Here is an 8,261-nt window from a genome sequence, read left to right on the forward strand (position 1 = left end):
CTGTCCCCATGAGCCCCCCATGAAGTCGGAAGTCACAGAGTCCAGCCATTGTGCTGTTTCCTCCCCGCAAACCCTTGTTCAGTCCTAGCTCTGGAAGTGACTGCAGCCCCAGCTCTCACTAAGGGCAGGGGTGCGTTAGTCAGTGATGATGTCGTGTGAACTTCGTGTAAGAGTGCGGGTTCACAAACCGAGATGGTGTAGCCTGTCACTCTGAGCCTGTGCATCTGCACAGCAGTTACTGCACTGACTCCTGTAGGCGTGTGTAACATGATGTCAAGTATTTGTGTGTCCAAACAGAAAAGGCACAGTAAACAGATGGCATTCTCATCTTACGGAGCCGCTGTGGGGCATACTGCTGTTTGCTGATTGAGGTGTTGCTGTGCAGCACGTGATGGTGTGTGTTAAATGCTCACACGGGCTGAGTGCGGTGGCTCATGCCTCTAATCCCAGCATTTTGGGAGGCTGAGGCAGGCGGATCACCTGAGCTCAGGAGTTTGAGACCAGCCTGGGCAACATGGTGAAAATACAAAAAAGTTAGTCAGGCGTCATGGTGCGCCTGTAGTCCCAGCTACTTGGAAGGCTGAAGCAGGAGAATTGCTTGAACCTGGGAGTCGGAGGCTGCAGTGAGCAGAGATCACGCCATTGCACTCCAGCCTGGGCAACAGAGCGAGACTCTGTCTCTAAATATAAAAATAAGTGCTCACATTGGGTCCTCATGTTTCTCTTGTTTTTCAGTTGAGGCTTGTTTCTCTCTACCCTGCTCTTCCTGGGTAGATCTCTCAGGAAAGGCTCGTGGAACAAGACTTCCCGACTGCGTGCATGTTGATGATAGTTTTTCCTCATTCATTGTGCTTGAAGGTCAGTTTGGCTTAGTACAAAGTCCTTGGTTTACATTTTCTTTTTTTTCCCCCTTTATTTTTTCTCCTTAAATTTTTGTAGAGCTCGGATCTCACTATTTTGTCCAGGCTGGTCTCAAACTCCCAGCTTCAAGCAGTCCTCCCACCTCCACCTCCCAGTGCTGGGATTATAGGTGTGAGCGAGCCACTGTGCCTGGCCAGTTCACTTTTTGTCCTTGAATATCTTAAATACTGTATGATATTCTATGGTCTTCTATAATAAAGCATTGCTGTCTAAATCATAACAGTTTTTTCTTCCCAAGTGACTTTGTATTTTGCCTGACAACCCAAAGAATTTCTTTCAAGTCTAGTAATTTTGTTAGAAAATAAATTAGTGTTATTAGTTGAGGATGGGTTTTCTCAGTCCCTTTCACTATATGATTTGGCAATTTCTAATTCAGAAAGTGTTTTAAGTGTTTAGTATTCTGTTCTCTTGCCCTGTCCCCTCCTGTTTCCGGGGTGGCTGTCCTGATTGTACATATGTTGGATCTTCTTTACCTGTCTTTTAAATTGGTCTTTGTCTTGAGTCTTTTTTAATCCCTTCATTTGTTTTTCATTAAAAAATTTTGTTTCCTCTTCATTTATCTTAAAGCTGTCATCTGTGGAGTTTCTTTATTCTCATGTTTCTTCTCTTTTTGGTCTTTATTCTTGAAGTCACATTTTCCTTTTTTTTTTTTTTTTGAGATGGAGTCTTGCTGTGTTGCCAGGCTTGAGTGCAGTGGCGTGATCTCGGCGCACTGCAACCTCCACCTCCTGGGTTTAAACACTTCTCCTGCCTCAGTCTCCCGAGTTGCTGGGACTACAGATGCATGCCACCATGCCCAGCTAATTTTTTGTATTTTTAGTAGAGACAACAGGGTTTCACCATACTGGCCAGTCTGGTCTTGAACTCCTGACCTCGTGAGAGGTATTTTTAGTAGAGACATGGTTTCACCATATTGGCCAGTTTGGTCTTGAACTCCTGACCTTGTGATCCGCCCACCTCGGCATCCCAAAATTCTGGGATTACAGGCGTGAGCCACCGCGCCTGGCCTGCTTTTATTTTTTATGTTTTTGTGGGATCTATAATCTCATATCAGAGTTTTTCTATCCTGATTTACGTTGTTTCTTTATATCATTTTCTTAATTTCTTCAGTTTCTTTGGAATAAGCAGTTACCGTTTTCATTTAATTTGAGGTCACGTTTTGCTGTGAGCATATTTCATTATCTGCAGTGATATTTTCCTGTTCTTTATTTTTTCTCATATTCTTTTGTGAGATTTGACTGAATCCTCTTCTGTTGCTTACTGTATGAGTTTTCTAGTGCTGCTTTCACATATTACTACACACTTGGTGGCTTCGCACAACAGAAATTAGGAGTCACAGATCTGATGTGGGTCTCACTGGGCTAAGTCAAGATGCTGGTGGGCCGGGCTGCCTTTGTGGCGGCTCTGGGGGAAATGCACGCTCTTAAATCTTGCGCCTTCGGGAGGTCACCTGCGTTCTGTGGCTTGCGTTGCTTTGGTTTACGTTTTTTTCCCTAGTGTTTTTCTTTAAGGTGAAAACCTCATTCACTTGAGGTCTTTTCTAATACAAGTATGTACAGCTTTAAGTTTCTCACTAAGCACCACTTTAGCTGCATCTCATAAATTTGGTGGGTTGTATTTTTAGTGTCATTCAGTTGAAAATACCTTCCAGTTTCCCTCACAGTTTCTTTTCCACCCATGAGTTATTCAGAATTGTATTTTATTTCCAAATAATTGCCTATTTCCCAGATTTCTTTTTTTTGCTTTACAATTTAACTCCATTGTGTTTAGAACACTTGTATAGTTTCAGTCCTTTTGAATTCCCTAACGCGTATTGAATGGACTGGCATGTGGTCTATACTGTGGGATGTTCCAGAACACCTGAGGAAGCGTGTGTGCCGTGTGGTGGTGGGTGCAGTGCTCCGGCGTGTGGGTCACATGCTCCGGTGTGTCTGCTGGGTCAGTTGGTTGACAGTGTTGCTCAAGTCTTCTCTGTTCTTGCCAACTTTCTGTCTAGTTCTGGATGGTCTGGTAGGGCCAGCAGCTTCTTTTCATGTCAGTTTTTGCCCTGGAAAGATGTGTCAGCTGTTTTGTTTTGCCCCGTATCTGCTCTTGGACCCTGACTCTTCTCTGCTTTGCTGATGTGCAGAAAGTCATCCGTGCTGGTAGCTTGGTTCTTGGGCCGTCCAGTGAGACCTGTTATCTACTTGGGGATTATCAGTGTGTTACACGCTCGGTAACTTCTTTTTTTCCAGCTATCCAGATCTGATGCCATATACGCCCCGATTACAGTGGGGCTTACATCCTGATATACCCATCATCAATTAAAAATGTCCTCAGTTAAAAATAAGTTTAATACACCTAATCTGCTGAACATCATGGCTTAGCCTAGCCTCCCTTAAATGTGCTTAGAACACTTAACATTAGCCTACAGCTGGGCAAAATCACCTGATACAGAGCCCATTATGTAATAAAGCGTTGAGTATCTCATGTACGAGTATCCCACTGTATGTTGCTAGCCTAGAAAAAGATCAAAATTCAGAATTCAAAGTACAGTTTCTGCTGAGTGCCTGAAGCTTTCACACCATTGTAAAGTTGCGGATTTGTACTCGACCTCATTCATGGTTTGTCCCTTCCACTTATATTTTGTGTTTAACGGAAAAACCTTGTCAGTCTTCTTTTGTTGTTGTTGATAACGTCAGAGGATTGTGGTTTTACTGTTCTAGTTTTCCTTTTATTGAGAAATTTGAGGAAACCAAAAACATAAAATCTAGGTGGTATTACAAACAAATGAACCTACTGTATTTCAAATGAGTGAAATAACTACACTTAAGGGAGAAAACTGGCCGAGGCGGGTGGATGGTTTGTGCTCAGGAGCTTGAGACCACCAGCCTAGGCAACATGGTGAAACCCTGTCTCCACAAAAAATGCAAAAACTTAACTGGGTGATGGCGCACATGTGTAGTCCCAGCTACTCAGGAGGCTGAGGTGGGAGGATTACTTGAGCCCATGATATGGAGGTTTCAGTGAACCAAGATTGTGCCACTTCACTTCAGCCTGGGCAACAGAGCGAGGCTGTCTCCTCCGACAAAAAAGAAGAATGAGGCCGGGCGCAGTGGCTCAAGCCTGTAATCCCAGCGCTCTGGGAGGCCGAGGCGGGTGGATCACGAGGTCAAGAGATCGAGACCATCCTGGTCAACATGGTGAAACCCCGTCTCGACTAAAAATACAAAAAATTAGCTGGGCATGGTGGTGCGTGCCTGTAATCCCAGCTACTCAGGAGGCTGAGGCAGGAGAATTGCCTGAACCCAGGAGGCGGAGGTTGCGGTGAGCCGAGATCGCGCCATTGCACTCCAGCCTGGGTAACAAGAGCGAAACACCGTCTCAAAAAAAAAAAAAAAGAAGAAGAAGAATGAAAAGAAAATTGACCAAGGAAACTCACGGACACAATGCTTTGATTATATACCTTCAAGTACGAAGATAAAAAATTATAAACTAATTGTCATCCCCAGTTAGAAGGCTTGTTTTCTTGGTGGTATGGTTAGTAATTCTACAGCTACTTCATGTGTGTGTTGTAGGGTTGAGCAAATGAGTAAATCTGCAGGGGAGGGAGTGGGAGCCCAGCCTCCCAGAGGTGTCTGGGAAAGGGGGAGGCTCAGTCCTGTGATCTCAGAGCAGAGTTGGCGGCATCAGTGTGATCTCATGGCTTTTATTCACATACACGCAGGCATGTCGGTGTGTCTGTATTTATGGCTTTTAGTTCTTCCACTGGAGAGCCTAAAGGCAGAGGCGCCCGAAACAGTTGAGTGCCTGGCTGCCCACCTCTTACCCGCATAGCGGTTTTCACCCTCGGGCCTTTGCGGCAGTTCTCTTGCACCACACCAGATTCTTTCGTCACTGCCTGGAGAATGCTTTTGTGTTGCCTTTAATATGGATCACTTGGAGACAGGCTTTGTGTCTGGTTCGTCTGACAGTGCTTTTAGCTCGTGTTTATTCCTGAGGGAATATTTGTGCTGCTAATTGAATTCTGGTTTGACTCTCATTTTTTCACAGCTTCAAAAGTGTCATTCCTTTGTCTCCTGGTTTGCACTGTTTCTCTTGAAAAGTCAGCAGTATATCTAATTGGATTTTTCCTTAAAATAGCTCTCATGGAAATAATCTAATATACATAGAAGTGGGAAGAGTCACCTGATGACCCCTCAGAATGCACACATCCTCAGCTCAGAAGCTACCAGCTCACAGCTGTTCCCATTTCATCTGTGTCCTCTACTCACTTTAAAAAAAATTATTTTTAAAAATAGTTTCAACTTTTATTTTAGATTTATAGGGTACCTGTGCAAATTCATTACATGGGTATGTTGTATGATGCCGAGTTTGGGACAAGAATGACCCTGTCACCCTGATGTCAGCATGGTACTCAGTAGGTGGTTTTTCAGCCCTTGTCCCCCTCCCCACTCTCGTAGTCCCAGCACCTGTGGTTCTCATCTTTCTGCCCCTGTGTACCACATGTTTAGCTCCCATTTATAAGTGAGAACATGTGGTATTCGGTTTTCTGTTCCTGTGTTAGTTCACTTAGGATGATGGTCTCCAGCTGCATCCATGTTGCTACAAGGGACGCAGTTTTGTTCTTTTTTATGGCTGTCTAATATTCCACGGTGTGTATATACCACATTTTCTTTATCTAGTCCACCACTGATAGGCACGTAGGTTGATTCCATGTCTTTGCTATTGTTGACAGTGCTGTGACGAACATATATGTTTTTTGTAGAATGATTTATTCCTTTGGGTACATACTCAGTAATGGCGTCACTGGGTCCGATGGTAGCTGTTTTTAGTCTTTGAGAAAACTCCAAACTGCCCTCGGCAATGGCTGAACTAATTGACATTCCCGCCAATGGTGTTTCAGTTTTCCTTTTCTCTGTAGCCTCTCCAGCTTCTGTTATTTTTTTCTTTTTCAATAAAAGCCACTCTGACAGGTGTGAGATAGTGTCTCATGGTGGTTTTGATTGGCATTCCTCTGATGGCTGGTGACGTTAGGCATTTTTTTCACCTCCTTGTTGGCCGCTTGTCTGTCTCCTTTCAAGAAGTGTCTTCATGTCCTTTTGCTCGCTTTTTAATGGGGTTATTTTCTTTCTTATTAAGCTTCTTATACATTCTGGATTTCAGACCTTTGTCAGATGCATAGCTTCAGGTATTAATACTTTCTCTCATTCAGTGGCTTGTCTGTTTTTATGTTTTTCTGTCTGTTTTTCTCTCTTGCTGTGATAGTGTCAGCTGTGCAGAAGCTCTTTACTTAGGTCCCACTTGTCAATTTTTGTTTCTGTTACAATCCACTCAATTATTTTGAAGCAGATACCCAAAATCGTAATTCATGTAGGTACATTTTAGTAAGTAGTTTTAAAAGGTAGAATTATTATTATTTTTTTGAGATGGAGTCTCGCTTTGTCTCCCAGGCTAGAGTGCAGTCTCGGCTGACTGCAACCTCTGCCTCCAGAGTTCAAGTGATTCTCCTGCCTCAGCCTCTCAAGCAGCTGGAATTCCAGGTGTGTGCCACAATGCCTTGCTAATTTTTAGTAGAGACGGGGTTTCACCATGTTGGCCAGGATGGTCTCAAGCTCCTGGGCTCAAGCAGTCCTCCTGCCTTAACCTCCCAAAGTGCGAGGATTATAGGCATGAGCCACCACACCTGGCTTAGAATTCTTTTAAAAGTTATATTTATGGCCGGGCGCAGTGGCTCACGCCTGTAATCCCAGCACTTGGGAGGCCAAGGCGGGCGGATCACGAGGTCAAGAGATCGAGACCATCCTGGCCAACATGGTGAAACCCCATCTCTAAAAACTTAAAAAAAAAAAATTATATTTATCAGCACTTGGGATGCCGAGGTGGGTCAATCATGAGGTCAGGAGTTTGAGACCAGCCTGGCCAATATGGTGAAACCCCATTTTTACTAAAAATACAAAAATTAGCCACGTATGGTGGCACGCACCTGTAGTCCCAGCTACTCGAGAGACTGAGGCAGAAGAATTGCTTGAACTCAGGAGGCAGAGGTTGCAGTAAGCTGAGAGATCATGCCACTGCACTCCAGCCTGGGTGACAGAGCAAGACTCCATCTCAAAAAAAATAAAATAAAAAAGTTCATAATACCTTTATTCCACCTTAAAATAAGCTAACAAAAATTGCTTAGTATCGGATAGTGTCCAAATTTCCCACATGTTCCAAAATGTTCTTATACCGTTTGCTATCTCAACTTGATATTCAAGTCTAATTTGTTTATTGAAAAAGCTCGGTTTTTTTGTCCTGCAGTATTTCCCACAGTCTGAAGTTTGCGGATTCGTCCCTCTGGTATTGTTGAACGTGTTCCTCTGTCCTTCGTAGCTATCGTCTCCGTCTGCTTTGTCGCTCCTTCTCAGTGTTTTGATTTTTTAAAATTCTGCTTAGGACTTGGAGGTGTTAAATCTCTGGTCCCCAGTCTCTTCCCAGGATTGGAAATGTTTTAGCTGCTCCATCTCTACTCCCCCACACTTCTGTCTTCTGTTCCCCTTCCCCATTCCCCAGGTGCACAGGTGCTCCCTTCCGAATGTGAATACTGGCCTGTTTCTACCACGTCATACCTGTGTGCCCCAGACAAGTGTTTCACCCTCTCCGCACCTCGTGTGTGAAAGGAGAAAAGTCATACTAAACTTTTCTTCTACGACTGCCATGCAGTTTGAAGGAGAGGACACAGGCCAAGTGCTTGGGAGACGGCCCTCGGAGGCGTGAGGCCCTCGGAGGCGTGAGGCCCTCGGAGGTATGAGGGGTTTGGCTCCAGACCACCGCACTCAAGCAATTTTCGCAATAATGTGCGTCACACTCATTTTTTTGTTTCCCAGTATTTATAAAAGTTACGTTTTCTGTGGATTGTAGTCTGGTAAGCGTGCGATAGCATGATGTCTAAAACATTGTACCTACCTTGATTTTTAAAAAGCTTGTTGCTAAAAATGCTAAGTCATCTGAGCCTTCAGCAACTCATAATCTCTTGGCCGGTGGGCGATGTTGCCTTGGTGTGGACAGCTGCTGATCAGTCAGAGCGCAGATTGCTGAAGGGTGGGTTGGCTGTGACAATTTCTTAAAATAAGGCAATGAAGTTTTTCACACTGATTAACTCTTTTATGAAAGAATTCTCCACAGTGTGCATTTTACCCGCAGGAGAACTTCTTTCAAACCCTGCCCTTGCTTTACCAATTATGTTTATAAGATATTCTTAAATCTTTGTTGTCATTTTAACAGTGCTCATAACATCTTCACCAGTAGTGGATGCCATCTCAAGAAACTAGTTTCTTTGCTCATCCCTAAGAAGTTCAATTTTTTTTTTTTTTTTTTTT

General features: G+C 43.9%; 1 long non-coding RNA gene across 1 annotated transcript in view; it reads right to left on the minus strand.

Annotated features, from left to right (window-relative positions):
• Window positions 1-1,901: 1,901 nt before the first annotated feature.
• LOC119467767 overlaps window positions 1,902-8,261 on the minus strand; it is a 25,247-nt gene continuing 18,887 nt past the window's right edge. Inside the window, exon 3 of the long non-coding RNA XR_005196384.1 lies at window positions 1,902-1,928. This is a non-coding gene — a long non-coding RNA (uncharacterized LOC119467767). The remainder of the gene's footprint in view (window positions 1,929-8,261) is intronic.

Source organism: Cebus imitator, unplaced genomic scaffold, assembly GCF_001604975.1.
Source record: "Cebus imitator isolate Cc_AM_T3 unplaced genomic scaffold, Cebus_imitator-1.0 Scaffold329, whole genome shotgun sequence".
Lineage (NCBI taxonomy): Eukaryota > Metazoa > Chordata > Mammalia > Primates > Cebidae > Cebus > Cebus imitator.